The 21364-nt window shown below is 49.6% G+C and overlaps 1 protein-coding gene across 4 annotated transcripts in view; it reads right to left on the bottom strand.

Annotated features, from left to right (window-relative positions):
- Window positions 1-21364, bottom strand: part of PDZD2 (PDZ domain containing 2) — a 403443-nt gene that overhangs the window by 364145 nt on the left and 17934 nt on the right. Inside the window, exon 1 of one of the 4 annotated variants that reach the window (XM_089312660.1) lies at window positions 4244-4356. The exons of the other annotated variants lie outside the window; for them this stretch is intronic. The gene's annotated coding sequence lies outside the window, so the exon portion shown is untranslated. Of the gene's footprint in view, window positions 1-4243; window positions 4357-21364 lie in introns of those variants that run through there. 4 annotated transcript variants of the gene reach the window in all.

The following is a 21364-nucleotide window of genomic DNA, read 5'->3' as shown; positions in this document are numbered from 1 at the left end:
ATAAGCTACTGGAAAGGTCTTTAAGCATAAGCTGCTTTGAAAAAGTAAAAACAATATTTTGCTTTCCACAAGAAAATTTGGAATCTGTGCCAATCTAGCATGGATCTTTGAGTCAAGTTCAAGGAAAAGCAGCGGCACCTGTGAATGCATCTTCCTAGGAAGATAACACTCTGAGAAGCACGGAGTCCTCCCTTCTCCCTAGGGGATGTGTTCCAAGATTCCACACCGAAAGCATGGCTAGTCCCAAACAAGACCAGACGCACCTGTGCCGGAGTTGAATTTATACAGCAGGCACAGTAAGAGGTTAACAATTAGCAATAAAATAGAACAATTATAGCAATAGATTGTAACAGAAATTATGTGAATGTGGTCTCCCTCTCTCGAAAGAGGCAAGACAAACAATTTTTTGGAAGGTGGTTGATCTCAGGCAACTGACTCCACAGGAGACCCAAGTGTGTCTCCCACCCCAAACGAGAGAGCCCTTCTCGTGGTTAATCCAGCAGAGGGGCTCTGCAGACCACCATCTCCGCCCCCATCACCTCCCAGCCAGTCTGGCAGGAAAGCCTTTCTGAAGTCGCAGTGTCAGCAGAAGGGGCAGGAATCTATTGGGGCTGGCCCCCAGGCGATTCTCCCTCTGGACTCCCAGCTGCCCTGGGAATCTAACCCACATCACACACAGACCCTGGGCAAATGCATGTTTGGGATTCTTATAAAGAGCTTTACCAACATACAACAGACTGTACGTGTTCAAAGCATACAACCTGCTAAGTCTTAACATAGGTATATATCCATGAAAGCATTACAATTAAGATAGTGGACATGCCCATTAGCCGCCTCAAAGTCACCTGACTTCCCTTTTCAACCCCGCCTTTCCTCATGTGCTAAGCCCTTGTTGCCCCTCAGCTGACCCTGGTCTGCATTCCTGCCCCTAAACATCAACTGGCAGGGGCAGGGGATAGGTGCAACACTTAAAGACACCTCGTGGGACACCTGCACAACCATATCAGAGTGCCTGGGCTCCGGCCAGCCTTGCTCCCTACTCCAGCTTCCTAACACCAACTGGGCCATGTGTTTCCAGAGGGCCAGGCTTGAGTGGAAAAGGCACCTAGAGGGGCCAGTGCTATAGCATAGCAGGTTAAGCTACCACCTGCAGTTCCCGCATCTCATATAGGTGCCGGTTCAAGACCCACTACTCCACTTCCAATCCAGCTCCCTGTTAATGCACGTGGGAAAGCAGTGGAAGATGGCCCAAGTCTTTGGGCCCCTGCACCCATGTGGGACGCCAGAAAGAAGCTCCTGGCTCTTGGCTCCTGGCTTCAGCCTGGCCCAGCCCCAGCTGTTGTGGCCACTTGGGCAGTGAACCAGCAGATGGAAGACCTTTCTCTGTCTCTCCCTCTTTTTCTCTCTGTAAATGCCTTTCAAATAAATAAAAATAAATCTTTTAAAAAATAGAAAAGAAAAGAAAGGTCACCTAGATTGGAACACCTGCTTTCTTCCTTTTTTTTTCAAAATTATTTTTTTATTCCTTGTAAAGTCCTTGGCATAATACCTGACTCAAAAATCATTGTCACTGTTATTAAGATTGCTTTGAAGTGATTGGGAGCCTGGGTCCAGGCACGAGAAGGCCTGAGCTGGCAGTTGAGGCCATCCCACTAAAGGTACTTCCACAGTTCTCCTTCTGGGGAGTGGTCAGACCCTGCCCAGCCTTTCTTCCCTACCACAGTGGGAAGATCCAACACCCAGAGGTGGACATGGGCCCACCTGCAGCCCGGACATGAAGAGTTGTCCAATGGGAACATGAGGCCAAAGCTGCCAGAAATCAGCTGTGCCCATGGGCCAGCCACTGACCTGTGTGCTGTATAGTCCTTTCTCCTGGGAGGATTAGTTGGTAGGAGACAGGATCCGGAGGTTTCTGGGCCTGTTCCTTCTCTTCCCATCTTCTCTCTCCAGACCCCCTCGAGGCCATAGCATCCGTTGTCACATAGAGGACGGCAGAACATGGAGCCGGAACTTGGGGCCTTCTTGGGTTTTAGGCTCCCGAAGTCCCACATCTGAATATCTCACACCTCCCTGCTCAGCATCAGAGGACAACGCTTCCCTCATTCCCTCTGCCCCCATTTGTCACGTGGAGGCACCTGCAGCACCAACCTCGAGGTCTGTCGCTCTGCCCAAGGAGATCAGGGAAATGGAGCCCCGGGCAGCGCACGCCCTACACACAGCACTTCAGGAGGTGACTCCCACGTTTCCCCTGGCCCAGGATGTGTCTCCCCTCCATCCTCTGTATTTCTCTGGAAGGTTCCATCCTGACCCTGAGTCCCTGAGTTGCCCGGAGTTCAAGGGCACCCACAGGCATTTTTATAAAAGGCTTTACTGAAGTATAATTGACATGCAACAAGCAGTACATATTTAAAGTTTACAATTTGGGGTCACATATACAAAGTCCTGTCTTGTCCTCCACCGTCCTTTCTCCTCTTCCACTGCTGCCGCTGAGACCAGAGCACTATTTCTCACCTGCACTCTCCCAACTGCCCAGCTGAGTGATTTCTAGACATCCAAGTTCCACAGCCTCATAAAAATTGTAGCATTATTTTTGGAACCAACTATTTTCTTTTTCTTTCTTTGGCCAATAAAGACACTAAATAGCAATGAGAAACATCATTCTTTCATGGATGACAAGACCGTGTAGCCTCTTCCAAGCTAGGGAGACTGCAGCCCAAGGCTCTATTCCTTAGAGTGAGTTTCACTGTAAGAAACTCACTGTATTGATCTTTTTTCCTCATTTCTCCCCAGACTGGAAGGGCAGCACTGACAAGTGCCCGTCTTTTCACAAGCAGCACTGGGAAGTTTCTTGGTCTACAGCATCATCCTAACTGTCATAGTCTGTTTGGGCTCCCATAACAAAGGACTGCTGTGAACGGGGTGGCTTAGACCAAACAGAGAGAAACAGAGAGGGAGGGAAGAGGTGGAGCGAGAGTGAGCAAGTGCATGCTTCCCGGTGTCTGATTAAATGGGCACTCCTCCCATGGAGAGGATTCTACCCTCATGACCTAGTCACCCCTCAAAGGCTGTATCTCTCAACACCATCGCAGCGGGGACTAGAGTTCAACATATGCATTTGTGGGGACACCAATATTCAGTCCACAGCACTGACTAATCTCTCTCATCTCCCACGTGAATTTTCCTCTCAACACTTATGCATACATCCTTCCGACTGCAAAACCAAGAGGCTGCCTCCTGTCTTCCTGGGTAGGGCTCAGAAACACAGTACAAGCTCAGCCAGTGGGAGTCCCCAGCGAACAGCTCGGAATGCATTCAACAGAGATGTGACAGGGAGGATCTACCCACCCGCACCGCACACGCACAGTAGGAACACAGCCCTGCAGAACCAGTGGTCACAGGCAGGAGCACCGCTGGGGGACAGACTGGGTGTCTGCACCTGCGCTGTCCCACAGGACATCCCCCCCCAAACACACACACCTTAGGGTATCAGCTGTCCTTTCTCTGTCCCAAAGCACTGCCCTCAGGGGACATTTGCAGGGCAGTAGCCATGGCTCCTTCCCCACACCATCTCAGACTTTCTCACTAAAGCATGCTGGAAATGTCTTCTAAGAATCTCTACTCTTCCCAACAATAGGAAACAGACAATGGCTAAAAATAACAATGGGCCAAGCAGCAGTATTTCTAGAAGTCTACAGAGAATTTCATCACCAGAATAAATCCTGGAGTTCAGTAGTTTGTAAAGGGAGCGCCCCCCCCCCCGCCCCCGCCCCTGCCCCCGCCCCTGCCCAGCTCCTCAGCCTCAGGCCTTCTCTGTTCCTCTGTAGCTCTGAGTACCAGCGCCTCACTGCAGCCCCCAGAGACATCTCCTGGATTTCTCCCTAGTGCCCTCCTGGAATTTCAGCTCGGTACACCTGCATCTCTCACCTTCCAGAGGAAGGCTCCTGCCCCTATGTTCCCCTTCTAAAACTCCCGGAAAGTACAACAAAAAGAAGTACAAAGCGGGCCCCTGGGGTCCTGAGGAGCCCTAGTGCCATCCTCGCGCCCGTCGAAAGGAAACATAGATTGGCTGTCGTGCCCAGAAAAAGGCTCACTCCTCCTGGACGCAGGAGCAGAGGCTCTGGGCTGGGGGAGGGTTCGGAGCCATAGGGAAGAAACGGTCAGAGATTTCCTCAAGCTGGGACTTACGAAGGAACCACAGGACTGGTGGAATCACCAGCACTCGCAGGGACACCTCCGCACCCACCTTTAGGTAGACTCGTTACAATGGGTGGACGGCCTCTCTTCCAAGTGTGGCCCGGCCTCGGGCAGCCCCGACGGCCCCAGCGGCCTCCCAGCCTCGGCTTTACCAGAAATACAGCGGGCCTTCAAATCAGAATCTGCAGACCCCACCTGATTCTTATGCATATTCAAGTCTGGGGAGTAGTTTTTCTTGAACATCGAAGTCAGCATTTCTCAAGCTGGGATGATTTTTGCCTCCCAGGGAGTGATTAGCAACATCTGGGGACATTTTGGGCTGTCGGCACTTGGAGGTGCTACTGGCGCTTAGTGGGTAGAGAGCCCAGAGATGCTGCTAAACCTCCTGCTATGCACAGGCAACCCCCACAACAAATAGTGACCAGGCCCCAGGGGTGGGTGGTGCAGAGGCTGGAACGCCCTGACCCAGGTGAAAACAGACAGAAGTGATGAGCGGTGTGGCGCCTTGCTCCTCCAGGTGGGGACTGTAGCTCAGCAGGGTCAGCAGGGTGCAGCCTGTGGAAGGCAAAGCCTCTGACCTGACCATAACTACAGCAGCAGAACCCCTGAGGACAGGCCCCAAGGATCTGTGCCTTCAGGAGCTCTCCAGGTGCACGCTTTTGTGTTCCTGGAATTTTGCAATGAGTGCTGCCCTCAGAGGCCACTTGCCCAGGATTTCACACTAGCAGAGGGGTGATCTGCATCTGAAGAAGGGCTGGCTCTGGTGGATGTGTAGGGCAGTGGAGCTAGCTAGCACCAGGCTCTTCCCTACGCAACTTCAAGGACAATGGCTCAGAGGCACCGGCTGCTGCTGTGTGCGCATGCCTGGGCTGCCCGTCCTGTTGCCAACCACAAAAGTACCCTAGCACGACAATGCACAGGAAAAGAATTCAAAGCTCTTGGTAACAAAGGCCAGGCAACACTCACCATAGCAGTACCTGCAGTAGGTTCTAGCGATGCGAATAAGGAAGATGTTGCGGACAGGGGGCTATTTTTCGTCTGATTTTAGCCCTTCAAGGTCATTCCCTGGAAATTCTTCCTTAATGTCCCCTGATGGAATCGCATTTCTAGTGCAGCTGTCCATTGCTTGTACTCACCTTTCCATTGTCCTGCACAGTGGATTCCATCAACCCTCCTGCCCCACAGGACTGTGACTCCCTTGAGCTCAGCTGTTGGACCACAGCAGATGCTGCAGTCAGAGCCCCTGGGCCACCCTCCCTGGAGATCACCTAAGGGCAGTTCTCAAACTGGCTCTAGGGTTTTCTAGTTTATTTGCAGGCCTGGGGAGGAGCCAGGAACGAATGCCCCCAGGAGCAACATGCATTGGACCAAAGGATAAGGGCAGGAGCTACGTGGCAGGGTGGCGGGATGATTCTGAGGTGTGTGCCCCACATGTTCTCACAGAGCCTCAGCGGACTTCACCCCTGGTTGGTGCCACAGTCACCTTGACTGGCTTCCTCCTATCCTTCTCTCCTTCCGGTTCCTCACCTGGCTTTCTGTACCAAACCCTTGTCTGAAGCTCTGCTTTGGGAGGAACCCACAGTAAAACGAGTACTTTGCTCCTTGCTGAGTCCCAGTGCTTATACACATCACTTGCACAGTAAATCCTTCCCCAAAATTAGTATTCACAGAAATTACAAGTCCTGATATGCTTGGAAAATCCACAACACAACAGCAACTCAAAGTACTCTAAAAACAGCAGTTGCCTAACTATAGTAATAATTTAGTTTCTTCCCATCTTGCAGAAATGAGGACAGCTTGGTGACTAGGAGTTCCAGCTCTGGAATCCAGAAGAATAAGGCTCAAATTCCTAGTCCTACTACCCTTGAGTGTCAGTTTTGTCACCTATAAAATGGGAATAATAAGTGTACCTGCTTGCAAAAGTTATGGGGAGGACTTAATGAAATTGGGGATTTATTAAAGCATTTAGTGTAGCCCTGGCCCAGTGTAAACCTCCAATAAACGTTCTCCATGTTGTTATTATTACTATTATTATTTGATTGCCCATTTTATGCAGTCTCCGTGTTTATTCAGGTGATGGGTGGAATGCCAGCTATGGAGCAGACACTCTACAAGCAGGTACTGTATGAATGAATGAAGTAATACTCCAAGAGCAGAATGCGAGAAGCCTACAAAACTCCTTTTGCAAAAGCTGTTAAAATTTTTTCCTGTTCATTAATCCCACTTTGGTAAGTAAAAAGCTGTGTGAACTTAGGAAAGTCATTCAAGCTATCTGAAGTCCTACCGCTGCCGCCTATAAACCTTCAGTTAGTATTAGATCACTTTTAGGGCCCCTTCCAGGCCTCCACGCGGAGATGAAGCAGCTCCTAGGTGAGGCTGGCCAGGGCCGGTCCACAGCGGAAGGTGGGTGAGAACAGGGAGCAGCAGGCAGCAGAGTTCTCACCCTCTGCACTATTGACCTTTAGGGCTGGACCATCCTCTGTGGAGGGCGCTGGCTTGGGTGTGGCTGGACGTCTAGCAGGATCCTGTTCTACATACTGGATGTCCTCAGCGCCTCAGTGACGACCAGGATTGTCCCCCACAGCAACGACAACACCCCAGAAACCCCAGAAGTGCTCTCCCTACCTTTCTCCATCTTACGCCTCATTCTTCACTGCACCTTATTAAAAAGCAGGCTCTTTGCAAATAACCAAGCATTCACTGCAGATTTTGAATGATTTTGTTTTCCCTCGTTTATCATTAGCCATAGTTGCCTGCAGATAAAATGGATGTTTTTAAAGCTCATTGACTTGGAACCACAGAACATAATCTTCTCTCGGGTTATCACTATCCCTTTATGACATTAGGAAGAGAAGGAGACCTAAACTCCAAAGCTCGAATGATCTTGACGTGCAAATGTGTCATAAAGATCCCGGCAAAGGCAGGTTTCAAAGGAAGTATTAGCAACTAAGTCGGAGCTGGTAACCACACAGAGCTGGGGTGCTTCCCGGGCAGTGGTCAAAGCTGCTGTGCAGTGGGAAGGTGGGACCAAAGGCAGACACCCTCACAAGCCAGAATGCCCACCTCGCAGGGGCAGCACCATGGTCAGAGGGACAAAGAGGAGTCTGACATTCTAGCATCTTCCAAGTGGCTTTCTCTGAACAGGGGCCATAAGGTTGTTTGCCTTCATCGTTTCCTTCCTTTTCTCCAAAGGCCAAATCCCTGCAAGCATCACACCCTAGATGTCCATATCTGATGCATTTCACTACAGCAATGGAAACAGTCAATTTGTTGGAGAACCCTGCTCTCCTACAGAGGTCTACCTTCCTGAGCAGGGTCTGCAGTGTTGCCAACCTATCGCAGCCCCACTGCCTCCTGGCTTCCGAGGTCAGGGATGTGTTGCTAGCTCTTTGGGGTTGAGCCTCATCGGGACAGGAGCACCGCCGTGATGGGGAGGCCTGCCGCTGTGACTGGGAGCTCGGCTGGAGTCCATGCAACGTCATGCTGCATCCCCGGGCTACCAGGCCTGCATGTGTCCCAGCGCAGAGCCCTCACACTGGCTGTCCCTTTTCGGTGACTCCTCCTTCCCTAAAATGAGTGCCCATCTCTGCTCCAGTGTCACCACCACCGCAGAGCAGCCTTTCCTACACCCACCATCAGGCAAAGCCCCCTCCATCTACAGCCTCCTCCCCTGCCCCATTTTCCTTTCTTTAAATATTCGTTTGTTTGAAATGCAGAGTTACTGAAAGAAAGGGAGACACACACACACACACACACACACAGATCTTCTATCTGCTGGTTCACTTCCCAAATGGCCACAATGGGCCAGACTGAAGCCAGGAGCCAAGAACTCCTTCCTGGTCTCCCACGTGGCTGCAAGGGCCCAGACCCTTGAGTCATCTTCTGCTGCTTTCCCAGGCCATTAGCAGGGAGCTGGGTCAGAAGTGGAGCAGCCTGGAGTTGAACTGGCACCCATGTGGGTTGCCGGCATCACAGGCAGTAGCTTTACCTGCCACGCCACAGCACCAGCCCATATGTTTTCCTTTGAGAAGCACTTAACTCCACCTGCTGTCACACTGCACATGCTTTAGCTAATTCATGGGGGCCAAGAGTTTTGACTATCTTGCTCAGCTGTACATCCAGGCACACAGTAGGTGCCTTATCAATATTTGGTAAATGAATGAATGTTGGTGCTTGGGTTGAGAAATCACAAGAAACATAGTGGAGCACCTGGGAAGCTGAACGTCTAAGAATCTCTGAATTGCTGTCAGTCAAGATCTGCTCTGTTCCGGCCGGCGCCTCGGCTCACTAGGCTAATCCTCTTCCTGTCCAGCTCTCTGCTGTGGCCCGAGAAGGCAGTGGAGGATGGACCAAGTCCTTGGGCCCTGAACCCCCATGGGAGACCAGGAGAAGCACCTGGCTCCTGGCTTTGGATCAGCGCAGAGTGCCGGCCGCAGCAGCCATTGGGGGTTGAACCAACAGAAAAAGGAAGACCTTTCTCTCTGTCTCTCTCTCTCACTGTCAAATAAATAAATAAATAAATAAAGTTAGAGCAGTAAAAAAAAAAAAAAAAAAAGATCTGCTCTGTTCCACCTTAATTTACACATATCATGGATACTCCGGCTGTAGTTTGCAGGAGCCTTCCCACAGCAAAACTATTCTCACAGTACATTGGCCTGGCCCAAGGCTTCAAAAAACCAAGCGTTCCGACTGGCGTGAAGAAGAACAGAGAGATGGACGGAGGCCAGCCGGGTTCACACAGTCCCCTTCCTACCCTATCCTGCCAAGTTCTTCTTGAGCACCCAGCTCACACGTCCATTTTTAGGCAACTCCAATGGTAACCTAAATAGTAAAAGCCACGTCGCCTCATAAATGCAGGATTGGCAGGCCCCTGGCAGGTATGAACTTGTCAAAATAATTGCAAAAGGCACTTTTCCTTGAGGTCATTAAAAATAATTAGCAGGAAAATATTTTCTGAATAAGGAGATAAGTTTGGCTGCAAGAGAAACATGCTCATTTCTTATATCCAAAAACTAAAATCCCATGTTCCTCTGTAAGGGACTGGGCCTGTCAGAGCAGGAAGATGCATTCCAGGGTGGCTTTGACTCTGGGGGAGTCTACACTGCATCGGCCTCCGCCTCAAGACCCGAACCAGCTGGCGCAGCATCTCCTCCTCCCAGGGTGGAGAGGATGCTTTCAGTCTCTACTCCTTCATCAGCATGCGAACAATCTTCTCATCTCTTCTCCAGAAATGAACCCTCAGAAACAGCTCCTGAAGCCCACTGCTAGCGTGCAGGTTCCTGGAGCCCCACGCTGCCTCCCTCTGCTCCACCAAGCTCCTGGAAGGTAAAGGATCCTTGCTCATTCCCCAGATTCTCACAGCTTCCTTACCTCTCAGTTCACTCTGATTGATTGATTGATTGATTGATTGATTTTGACAGGCAGAGTGGACAGTGAGAGAGAGAGACAGAGAGAAAGGTCTTCCTTTGCCATTGGTTCACCTTCCAATGGCCGCCGCAGCCAGCGCACTGCAGCCGGCGCACCGCGCTGATCTGAAGGCAGGAGCCAGGTGCTTCTCCTGGTCTCCCATGGGGTGCAGGGCCCAAGCACTTGGGCCATCCTCCACTGCACTCCCTGGCCACGGCAGAGAGCTTGCCTGGAAGAGGGGCAACCGGAACAGAATCCAGCGCCCCGACCGGGACTAGAACCCCGTGTGCCGATGCTGCAAGGCGGAGGATTAGCCTAGTGAGCCGTGGCACCGGCCCTCAGTTCACTCTAAATGCTGAAGGTGACACCACATAAAACTCCAGTTTGATTAGCAGAAGTGCCTTCCTGAAGGCTTTCACACCCCCAGTAGAGAGCTCTTCCTTTGCCTTCATAGAATGCAAGAACACACACACACAAGCTGGACTTGGGGGTGCAGGAAAGGTTTCTTGGGGAAAATGCTGTCCACCTTTGTCCCTAGGGGAATGGTAAGTGAGCGCCTGGAAGGCCAAGGTGCAGTAGGAAAAAAAGTTCTAGAAAGGACAGAGTACATGCAGTCAGCAGTGTGAAAAACAGAGACAGACAGGCTGGAGAGCTGGAATTAAGCTCAGGAGAGACAGAGAAGAGAGAAGAAACAAGTGATGACTCCCCTCACCCAGTCCCGGACAGGTGCCTGTGGAGCATCCCAGGGGCATGCCCTCAATAAAGTGCTTAGCAGACAACAGCGGAAACAGCAGCACAAGTCTACACCTTCCCCTTCCGTAGGGCAGACTCATCACGGACTACATTTCCTGGGCCCCTTTTGCATCTGAACAGAGCCGTGTGATCCAGTTCCACTAATGAAATGTGAGAGGCAGTGGCCGGTCCCACTTTCATGCCACGGCATTTTGGAAATCCAGGTACCTTCTCTGCAGGATCTCTTTTCCCCTCCCCCAGCTGGAGGCAGAGCACGTGCAGCCTGGGAAATGGTGGAGACACAGAAAGAACTTGTGAGAGCCACCTGCTGACCAAGAACTCCTGTACCGGGCTGTGACGCGGGAGAGATGCGAGAGAAATGTTTTTTTAGGCTAAGTCACTAAAAGTTGGAGGTTTAATGGTCACAGCAGCTACCATGACCCTAATACACAGCCTAGGAAATGTTTATTTATTTAATTATAGGCAACCTCATCTAGATGGTAGGTGTTCCCATTATATCATCAGCATCTAGTGGAAGGTGGATAGTAAACAAACATTTGTTGGCTGAAAATAGTCCATTTGGTTAGAAGGAGAGCTCAAATCCCAGGAAACACAGATCTCATAGCTTTGCCAGAATACCATCACACACTTGTGCACTGACGTGTGCACATACACACAAATGCGTGAACACACAGCCGTAAGTTTCCTCACCAAAACCACAAACGGTTTATGGCCAAACCTGCTCCAGCTGTCTTGTGATTCACACGACAGCAGAGGCCATCCTAGGAACAGCCCTTTCAGAGTTCTATTGCCCAGCTTGGGTAACGTACGAAGCCAAATACCGCAGAAGAAAATTGGAAGAGGAAAGAAAAAGTCATCTAGAAAAATCGTCCAGATTTCTCATGATCTCACCCGTGAGTCAGATTTGCATTTGGGATAACAACTAACTGAGTAGACCAGAACAGTCTGTCTGCAGGATGTCAGCCTGCCAATTTCAACAGCACAGAGCAGGCACACTTCTTAAACTAGCTTAAAAGGACAAATCTAGTGCACTTGTTTATTTTTTTTCCTGAAAAAAAAAATTTCCAAAATGAAACAGTCTCCTGTTTAAAAATAGCTCTGTTGGAAATTAAACTATAATTTTGTTTTTAAACACCAAAAGCCAAGTACCTGAATCTTGACATTTGGGGCAGGAGGGGAAAATCCTACAGAAGAGTCTGCTGTGTGACCCTTAGAAAGCTACCTCACCTCTCTGGGACTAACCATGCTCATTGATGAAACAGGAAATTAGAACAGAGGGGAGGACAGGAAGGGCAACTCAGTTTTCTCTGCCCTGGAAGTCTTGTAATGTTCACCGAGACTATTCCTAACAGAAGCAGGGTATTGCTATGGGTAGCTTAATTTAGGGGGATTTACTCATAAAGGGTGGAGGGTGAGCCCCGAGACTCTGTGAGCGTGAGTGGATCACAGGAAAGGGCTGAGCCTTTTCAGGTAGAAGGCAGAATCTGGGTCCCTCTAAACGCCGTATGTGAAATCCCGACCCTCAAGGGGAAGGCATTAGGAGGTAGGGTCTTCGGAGAGGTGACTGGGTTCCAAAGGCAGAGTCCTTGTGATTGGAAATGGGGCCCTTACCAAGGAGAGCCCAGAGGGCTGCACTGGCCCTTCCACATACAAGGTGCCGTCTATGAACCACAGAGAGAGCCTCATCAACACTGAATCCACTGGATCTGCTGGCACCTGGATCTTGGATCTCCCAGGCTCCAGGTTGTGGGAAATGTGGGGCAGGTGCTTGGCGCAGCTGTTAAGACACCGCATGGGAGGCCTGTGTCTCATATTGGAGTGCCTGGACCCGAGCGCTGGCTCTGCTCCCAATCTTGGCTTCTAGCTAATGTGCACTCTGGGAGGCAGCAGACGGTGGCTCGAGCACTTGGGTGCCTGCCACCCATGTGAAGACACAGTGGAGCTCCAGCTCCCTGCTCTGTGGGCATTTGTGGAATGAACCAGCGAATGCAAGGTCTCTCTCTCTCTCTCTCATGCAAGGTCTCTCTCTCTCTCTCTCTCTCTCTCTCTCTCTCTCTCTCTCTGCCTTTCAAATCAAGATTTGACTAGAGTTGTAAGAAATAAATTTCTGTTGCGATAAGCCACACAGCTCATGGTATTTTGTGACAGCTGCCCAAAAGGACTAAGACAGGCAGTGTGTGGATTAGAGCTGCAGGACATTTTGTTCTTTAGAGAGAAAAGACTACAAATTATTAACTGCGATTGCTTCCTTCTCCGTGCGAGCGAATGAGGGCCTCCAGAGCATAGCTACCTTTCCTGGAGTCCCACAGCCGGAGACAGACAGAAATGGGACTGATGGGGAGCTGGCCACTTCTATGTCACTCTAGCCTGGGGAATAATCGCTGGATTTTAATTACTCGAGCCTTGCTTACCCTCAGACCCACAGGCTAAGAAAGCTCTGCGAACACCCGAACAATGCAGTTAGGATCAGGTGAAAGATGGAGAAAGGATCACATACCTTAGAGCATGTAAGAGGATAAGTTCTCCTTAGAGTTCCGAGAATAGCTATAAAAATAACCACTCACAGTTATCTGCAAGTTGAGTCTCTACGGCTGGGATTTCAGATCTTGGCTCAGCGGCTCCCTAGGACTCTCTCTCCCATACGGTTACTGTCCTAAGCCAACTGCCTCCCCATTTTGATGCTTATCTGCTGTTTCAATCAGACCTGTGCTTCCTACCTGGGCAATGCATTAGAGGCAAAAATTAAAACAAGGCAATTATGTGCTTATATTCTTTGTAGACCTCAAGCCAAGTCCCCCACAATGTGTGGCACCTCCCTTTCTCTTGAGTGTGTAAAACAAAACCCAGGATGGACCCCGCTCAGCGTCTGTCACACAACAGGCTGCTATTTTTGCAACAGCCTGGCATCTCTGAAGCTAGGATCTGCATTTAATTATAAGCCATTCCCAGTAAATGGAAGAGTTACTTCTTCCTCATTTGTTTTCTGGAAGCTGGAGATGGTGACCTATGAAGAAAATTGCATTTGGTCATTAGAACTACTTGCTATAATAATAAAGTACTCATAGAAATGGTGGGGGAGGGTACAATATGCCAAGAAATATGGGAACATATTTGAGGAGAACTGAGGCTCCAAGTGTATTTAAGCTTTTTTAAGAATTGCTTCTCTCGAGTTTCCTCAAAGGTTTAATGGTAGCAAGGAGGCTATACAGCTGACTGCACGCTGTTGAATTGAAGTCTGTCTCTAGGCAGCAGCTTAGCAGACACAGTGGGTTTGGGGACAGCAGTTTTCCCTTGGAAAAATGCTTACCCACTGACTACCCACCTGGGGGGATTACTTGACCTCCTGAGCTTCTGCTTCCTCATCCATGAGATGTGCCTACCAGTCCATTAAGAAACGAAACTGCAGTGATGTGGACAAAGTACATTTGGGGAGCCCATTAGCTGCTGAATTAAATCCCAGGGTTGGTAGAGGCATTAGAAGTCCCCAGCCCCATCTTACAACATCAGTTCCCCAGTTTCTGCTTGATGCCTGCAGTAAAAGGAAGCTCATGGGGCCAGCGTTTGGGTGCAGTCGGTAAAGCCACCGCCTGTGATGCCAGCATCCCATATAGGCACTGGTTCATATCCTGGCTGCTCCACTTTCAATCCAACTCACTGCTAATGGCCTGGAATAAGCATGGCATTAAGTGTTTGGGCCTCTGCTACCCATGTGGGAGACCAGATGAAGCTCCTGCCTCCTGGCTTCAGTCTAGCCCAGCTCTAGCTGTTGCAACCATCTGGGGAGTGAAACAGCAGGTGGAAAACTCCTCGCTCTTTCTCTCTCTCTCTTTCAAAATAAATAAATGTATCTTTAAAATCAACAAAAAGGGAAGCTCACAAGGGAGCCCACACCACTTTGAGAAAGGTATAAGGGTTAGAAAAACTTTCCCAACATGGAAGGCTTCTCTTGCCTTGAACTTCAATGCTTTGGCCCTTATTCCAGCTTCCATACCAGAAATAAGAATAAAAAGTCTTGGCAATCATGCATACAAAAAGCTATCAAAACACTTTTGTCAGGCGATGGGTTGTAGTTGGCAAAACTCCGACACGCAAGTACAGAGAACCATAGAGAACTGAGGGATGAATTTCTCATCTGCGGGCTGGCCGAGTGGGGTTGCTACTGGCCAAACTAGGGAACAGGAGAGAAGCAGATTCATAGAGACAGGGATAAGCTCAGTTGGGAATCTGTTGTTTTGGAATAGCTGAGGGTCACCCAGATAGACATGGTAGGTACATACTGGACATGTGAGTCTGGAAGAAACGAGAACATCAATGTCTAAGAGGCAAGATGCAAATTCCAATCCAAAAAGTAGAGTGGGGTGGGTGTTGGGCCCAGGCTAAGACAGAGGTTAAGATGCCCTTATCCCATATCAGAGTGACTGGGTCTGATTCCTGGCTCCATCTCCCAACTCTAGCTTCCTGCTAATGCACACCCTGAGAGGAAGTAGCTGATGGCAAAAGCTCTTGGGTACCTGTCACCCACATGGAAGACTTAAATTGAATTCCTGGCTCCTGGCTTCAGCCTGGCCCAACCCAGGATGTTTCAGGCATTTGGGGGGCGGGGGTGAACCAGCAAATGGAAGATCTCTTTCTCTGTCACTCTACCTTTCAAACAATGCAAAAATAAATACTTTGAAAAAAAAGATACAAGGACAAAGGGATCTTAATTAAGGGGTGGAGGACGGTGAAGAGGAACCTCTATAAACACAGAGGGTTAATGACAGAAGGGAACAAGTGTCCTGATCAAGGGTGACAGTGAACGAAGAGGGAGGAGGTGTCTCCTGCTCTGGGAGGAGATCTCCGATGAAAGGAGGGAACTCTTCTCCAAGGCAGGGAGGCAGAGTGGGGGCTGCATGTGGAATTAGACAGCTTTGATCAAGGGAGAGGACCGAGGAGTTCCCGCTGGTTCTCTGTGTGAAGATACACTGAGGCCCTTGCTGGAAAGGAGGGGGAGGCGGTGGGCTGGGAGGTTGAAGGAAGAGTTATAATAGACACGGGGAGGGGACTGGGCTCCTATAGAAAGACCAGCTTCCTGTCTGCCAGCCTTGGGGCCCGAACAGCGTAGAGATCAGTACTCTGCAACTGCACCCATCCAAGTGAATGAGTGGTTTGCCTTTCACAGAAATGCTTAGCAGCCAGGACACCCCAACATGCAGGTGGCTGAACTAATGTGGCGTAGAGATCTTGGAGCATGAGGGCAGCCAGAGGAAAGGAGACACAGCTCAGTGTCTGTTGTGGTGCAGCAGTTAGGCTGCTGCTTGCGATGCCAACATCCCATATGAGTGCTGGTTCGAGTCCCAGCTGCTCCACTTCCCATCCAGCTCCCTGCTAATGCACCTCAGAAAGCAACGGATGATGGCCCGAGGGCTTGGACCCCTGCCACCCAGATGGGAGACCCAGATGGTGTTCTGGAAAGTGAACCAGCCAATGGAAGATTGTGTGTTTATGTGTGTGTGTGTGTGTCCTTTTCTCAGTAACTCTACCTTTCAAATGAATTTAAATAAATCTTTAAAAAAGGGGGGGGGGGCGGGGAGACGAGGAGGTTAGAATATCTGGGAAGGAGCAGATACAGACATGGTCATAAAGGTACAGGCTGGAAAGAGGAAGACCCCAGCTAATTCTCTCATGTTGGACCCTTCCCCTAAGGCGTGGCACACAACCATCTAGACAACCGCAGTAAGGGAGAGAGAAAGGGTGAAGGAGAAAAGAGGGAGATCTTCCATCTGCTTGTTCAGTCTCCAAATGTCTGCGATGGCCAGGGCTGGGCCAAAGCCAGAAGCCTGGAACTCCATCCAGGTCTCTCACATGGGTAGCAGGAGACCGAGTACCTGGGCCATCTGCTGCTGCTTTCCCAGGGGCATTAGCAGGGACCTGGATTGGAAATGGAGCCACCGAGACTTGAATTGGCACTCATAGGGATGCTGGTGTTGTAGGGGATGACTTAACCCCTCCCCAATCCGCTTCTAGGCCCCATACCCTGGGAATACTTTTAATTTCAGAGCCTCATCACCGCGTGATGGGTGGGCACTGATCATTAGGTCTGAATGTTTTCTGCACAGGCTGCTGATAAAATAAGTTCCAATTTATAAGACACCCCATGTAAAACACAATTGGCCTTTTCAGACTCGAGTGCAGGATCTTCACTTGAGCCCCTTGGCTGACTTCTACAAGATTTGGCCTGTCCTCTAAGTCTATTTAAGTTCAGATTCTGGTGTGAAATGAGGTCACCATGCTTCCCCAATCCGGGTCATGAGCAAATGGGATAAACATGTCCCATCTTCATTCTCATTGCCGATAAAAATGTTGAACAGGAGCAGCATAAAGCCAATGGCAGAGCTGTGCCTGACTCACTCTCTGGAACTCCCTTTGTGAATGGACATCAATCCATGCAGCTCTCTGTCCAGGCAAGGGGTGGGTCAGCTGCAAATCTCCATGCACTGCTACCGTCCAGTCTACATTTCTCCGTCTTGCCCACGAAGACATCACCATGGCCCACCCAACACCTTGCTGAAAAGTCCAGATATGCTGTGTCAACAGCTTTTCCATGGTATACTGCTCCAATAATCCGATCCCTGTTGGTAAAGGCACAATGTGCTTTTCTTTGCTGTGTCTTAACACACCTACAGCCAGATGGAAATCGGTTTATGACATTTTATAGCTTTATAACATTTCCTGTCTCACCATGACATCACTTCTCCCCAACTCAGGGCTCGGAAAGGCCACAAAAGTGTTAAGAAACTCAGTTTCTCAACCTTCTTCCCATTCGCTTATTTCAGGCTCCCCAATCTTCCAGGCTGTGGACATGAAGGATGTTAACTTGATAATGAGACGTTAATGGAACAGCCACTACTTCAGATAGAGGTAGGACCTAAGAAGTGGCCTCTTTGCCCTGTCTTCCTCTCAGCAGCACTCAGTTTAATTTTATATCTTTGAACCTGATTTTTTTTTTTTAATTTATTTGACAGGTAGAGTTATAGACAGAGAGACAGAGAGAAAGGACTTCCTTCCATTGGTTCACTCCCCAAATGGCTGCTATGGCCGGCACTGCGCTGATCCGAAGCCAGGAGCCATGTGCTTCTTCCTGGTCTCCCATGCGGGTGCAGGGCCCAAGCACTTGGGCCATCCTCCACTGCACTCCGGGCCACAGCAGAGAGCTGGACTGGAAGAGGAGCAATTGGGACTGGAACCCAGCGCCCATATGGGATACTGGTGCCGCAGGCGGAGGATTAACCAACCAAGTGAGCCACAGCGCCGGTCCCTGAACCTGGTTTTGGAAATAAAACGAAACATGACTACATCTGAACTTTCTTGAATATGTCATTTTCAAACAGTTTACTGAAATGTTTGGATTTTAAATCTTACAAACTACATATTCAGTTGCTGTTTCAAAAAATCTTCAAGTGAGAATGATACAGATCCACAATAAACCAGAGTGAAAAATGCACAGGTGTTTACAGCGGGTATAATCCCTAATTACACCAAGAATGGCATCCCTTCTCCTGGGCAGACGCTGCCAATACATTCAATAAGAATAGCTTCAGCAATCCGTCAACATCTACTTACTGCCTGCTGCTAGGGACACAAAGAGGTGCAAGAAATGGCCCAGTGCCCTCTGAGAGAGATTACAGTCTAGTCTGGGAGGGGATTCAAAAGACAAGCAGACACATTCACCAAATGGTTCACCAACCAAAGCGACGTGCTGGATGTGCAGTGAGTACGTCAGGGCCAGGTGTTCTGGAAGGGGCTGCCAGGCAGGAAAGGAGAAAATTTATCAAACAAACGAGGCTACACCTGGGCCCTAAAGGAAGGACAGAATTTAAACAGTGGGAAGGTAGACATTCTGGGTGGGGGTATGGAGAAAGTACGTATTGCTCATTCAGATAAGCAGAACTGGTCCTCAGCCAGATGAAAATCCTCGCTCAGTTTTGAAATCTGAAGACAAACATCTGACCTTCAACTGGGAAATGACAAAGAACACACTTCACTCTGCAACATGGGGACTGTGCCTCCCCTTCCAAGTTCAGCCAAGGTCATCCCGCGATGAATGTCCACCACATTCACCCTAACAGGATGCTCCAATTAAAGCCCTAATATGCTATCACACACAGCACACATTTCATTAAACCCATCCATAGCAATTTCAGTTTTGAGACTAATGGATTTTCTAAGAATGCAGTGACATAGGGCACAAGGGTAAAAGCCCAAGAAGGAGGAAAACAACCCAGAGTTCAGGTCACTAAGCAGTGGTTTGCAACCTTGGCTTCACATTAGAGTTACCTGGGGAACCCTCAGAAAATACTGGTGCTTCAGCTATGCCTCATACCAATTAAATCCCAGTCCTTAGGGCATCGATACTTTCAAAATACCAAGAATTCTAATTCATTCTCTCAACATTTACTGAGTCCCTGCTATAAGCCAAGCATTGATCTAAATGCTGATGTTGCAAGAGTGAGCCAAATAGATCCCACCTCCATAAACTTACCCCTGGAGGCTGCACCTCGTAATGGAGAGGAGTGGGCAGAAAAGCAAATTAAGTGGTAAAATATGCTTGAAAATGACAATGTGCTACCAAGAAAATCAAGCTGAGAAAGGGGATATGAAGTCTTTAGCTGCAGCAGGGTTACACAGAGGACTTCACCCAAGATGGCATTCGAATCGAGCCAGGAAGGAAGTGAAAGAGAACTTGGCCACACAGTGGAAGAGCATTCCAGGTAGAGGGAACAGCAGATGTGAAGGCCCTGAGGAAGAAGCATGGCCTCAGAGAGAAAATAAAAGAACTGAGGTCAGAGGATGAAGGGCGCCGGGAGGGGAGAGAACTGCTTCTGCTAGGCTGCAGAATGAGTTTAGCTTTTATTTTATTTTTTGACAGGCAGAGTGGACAGTGAGAGAGAGAGAGACAGAGAGAAAGGTCTTCCTTTTGCCGTTGGTTCACCCTCCAATGGCCGCCGCAGCCAGCGCACTGCGCTGATCCGATGGCAGGAGCCAGGTACTTATCCTGGTCTCCCATGGGGTGCAGGGCCCAAGCACTTGGGCCATCCTCCACTGCACTCCCTGACCACAGCAGAGAGCTGGCCTGGAAGAGGGGCAACCGGGACAGAATCCGGCGCCCCGACCGGGACTAGAACCCGGTGTGCCGGCGCCACAAGGTGGAGGATTAGCCTAGTGAGCCGCGGCACCGGCTCTGAGTTTGGCTTTTAAGAGAGCAAGATCTTGGGGCTGGTGCTGTGGCCTGAAGCGCCGTCATCCCATATGGGTGCTGGTTCTAGTCCCAGCTGCTCCTCTTCTGCTCCAGCTCTCTGCTATGGCCTGGGAAAGCAGTAGAAGATGGCCCAAGTCCTTGAGCCCCTGCACCCACGTGGGAGATCCGGAAGAAGTTCCTGACTCCTGGCTTCCGATTGGTTCAGCTCTGGCTGTTACGGCCATCTGGGGAGTGAACCAGCGGATGGAAGACCTCTCTCTCACTCTCCGTCTCTACCTCTCTCTGTAACTCTGTCTTTCAAATAAATAAAATAAATCTTAAAAGAGAGAGAGAGAGAGAGAGAGATCTTCAGGAGGTTTGAGCTGAGAAGTGAGAAGAAATGATTTCTATTTTACTATAGTCATTCTGGCTGCTCTGTTGAGAATAGACTGAGAGAAGAGGGAAACAGTAGCAACTGGAAAATTCCCAAAATAGTCCAATTGAGAGATGAGGATGGCTTGGAGGAGGAGATGTGCAGTGGTTAGATTCTGGATACGTTCTAAAGAGCTATCCAGAGATGGAACACCAGAAGGGGCAGGATGGGAATCCAGAACTCAGTTTTAGGTGCTGAAGCTTCAGACGACTGTTGGGAGATTCAGCAGAGATGTCAAGCCAGTAACTACACATGCAAGCAGTATTGGTGGGAGTTCTTGGCTTACGCATGTATTTTAAGCTGTGAGAGGGGCCGGCCCTGTGGTGTAGCGGGTAAAACCACCAACTGCAGTGCCAGCATCCCATATGGGTGCCGGTTCAAGACCTGGCTGTTCCACTTCAGATCCAGCTCTCTGCTATGGCCTAGGAAAGCAGTGGAAGATGGCCCAAGTCCTTGGGTCTCTGCACCTGTGTGGGAGACCAGGAGAAAGCTCCTGGCTTCAGACTGGTGCAGCTTTGGCTATTGCAACCAACTGGGGAGTGAACCAGCAGATGGAAGACCTTTCTCTCTCTTTCTGCCTCTCCTTCTGTCTCTGTGTAACTCTGACTTTCAAACAAATAAGTAAATAAAAAAAAAAAAATAAAGCTATGAGAGTGGCTGCCATTACTGAGAGTAATCTCAGAAAGAAGAGGCAAGAAAGGCAAGCACTGAGTCCTGGGCATACCAGCATCATCAAGAGGTCAAGGAGGAGAGGAAGCAGACAAGAAAACTGAAAGGAATGCTGGCTGGTGCGCAAGGGGGCATGCCCAGAGAGTGTGGAGGCCCAAAGGCCATGGTGCGGAGTGTGTCAAGGACCAAGGGTGGGGGATGGATTGAGCTGGAGTTTAGCATTGTGGATGTCATTGGCGCCCTTGAGAAGAGCAGTTTGTAATGCACAGGGGGTGGAATCCCTTCTCCAGGGGCAATGTTCTTCTGGACTCAGCTTAAGACATACTGAATGTCTCGGGCCCTAAGAAACCAAGGGTCTAACACACAGTGGGTCTCAAATACCTATTAGATTTACTGTGTGAATGAACAGGGCTGCACAAAAATGATGTTCTCTAGGTAATTCTTGAGCATTTAAAATGATCATTGTATAAAATGGAAACATTTCCATTGGGAGGAGAAACTGTTGCTGGACAAACAACCTTTCAGCCACTGGATCAGAACATTTGCTATCCCACACAGCCTAGGGCATAACTAGTATCACCTCATATTTCCTAGTCCCTCCCGGTATGTTTGGAAGGACTATGGGGGTCTTCCTGGATTAGCTGTAGGTATGACCTGTAGTATAACCCAGGGTCTTTTATCCCACCAGACAT

Source organism: Oryctolagus cuniculus, chromosome 14 (assembly GCF_051225735.1).
Source record: "Oryctolagus cuniculus isolate XC-2025 breed Fujian yellow rabbit chromosome 14, ASM5122573v1, whole genome shotgun sequence".
In the NCBI taxonomy this organism is placed as follows: Eukaryota; Metazoa; Chordata; class Mammalia; order Lagomorpha; family Leporidae; genus Oryctolagus; species Oryctolagus cuniculus.
Note: the sequence above shows the minus strand (reverse complement) of the source record. Positions and strands in the feature narration are given on the sequence as shown.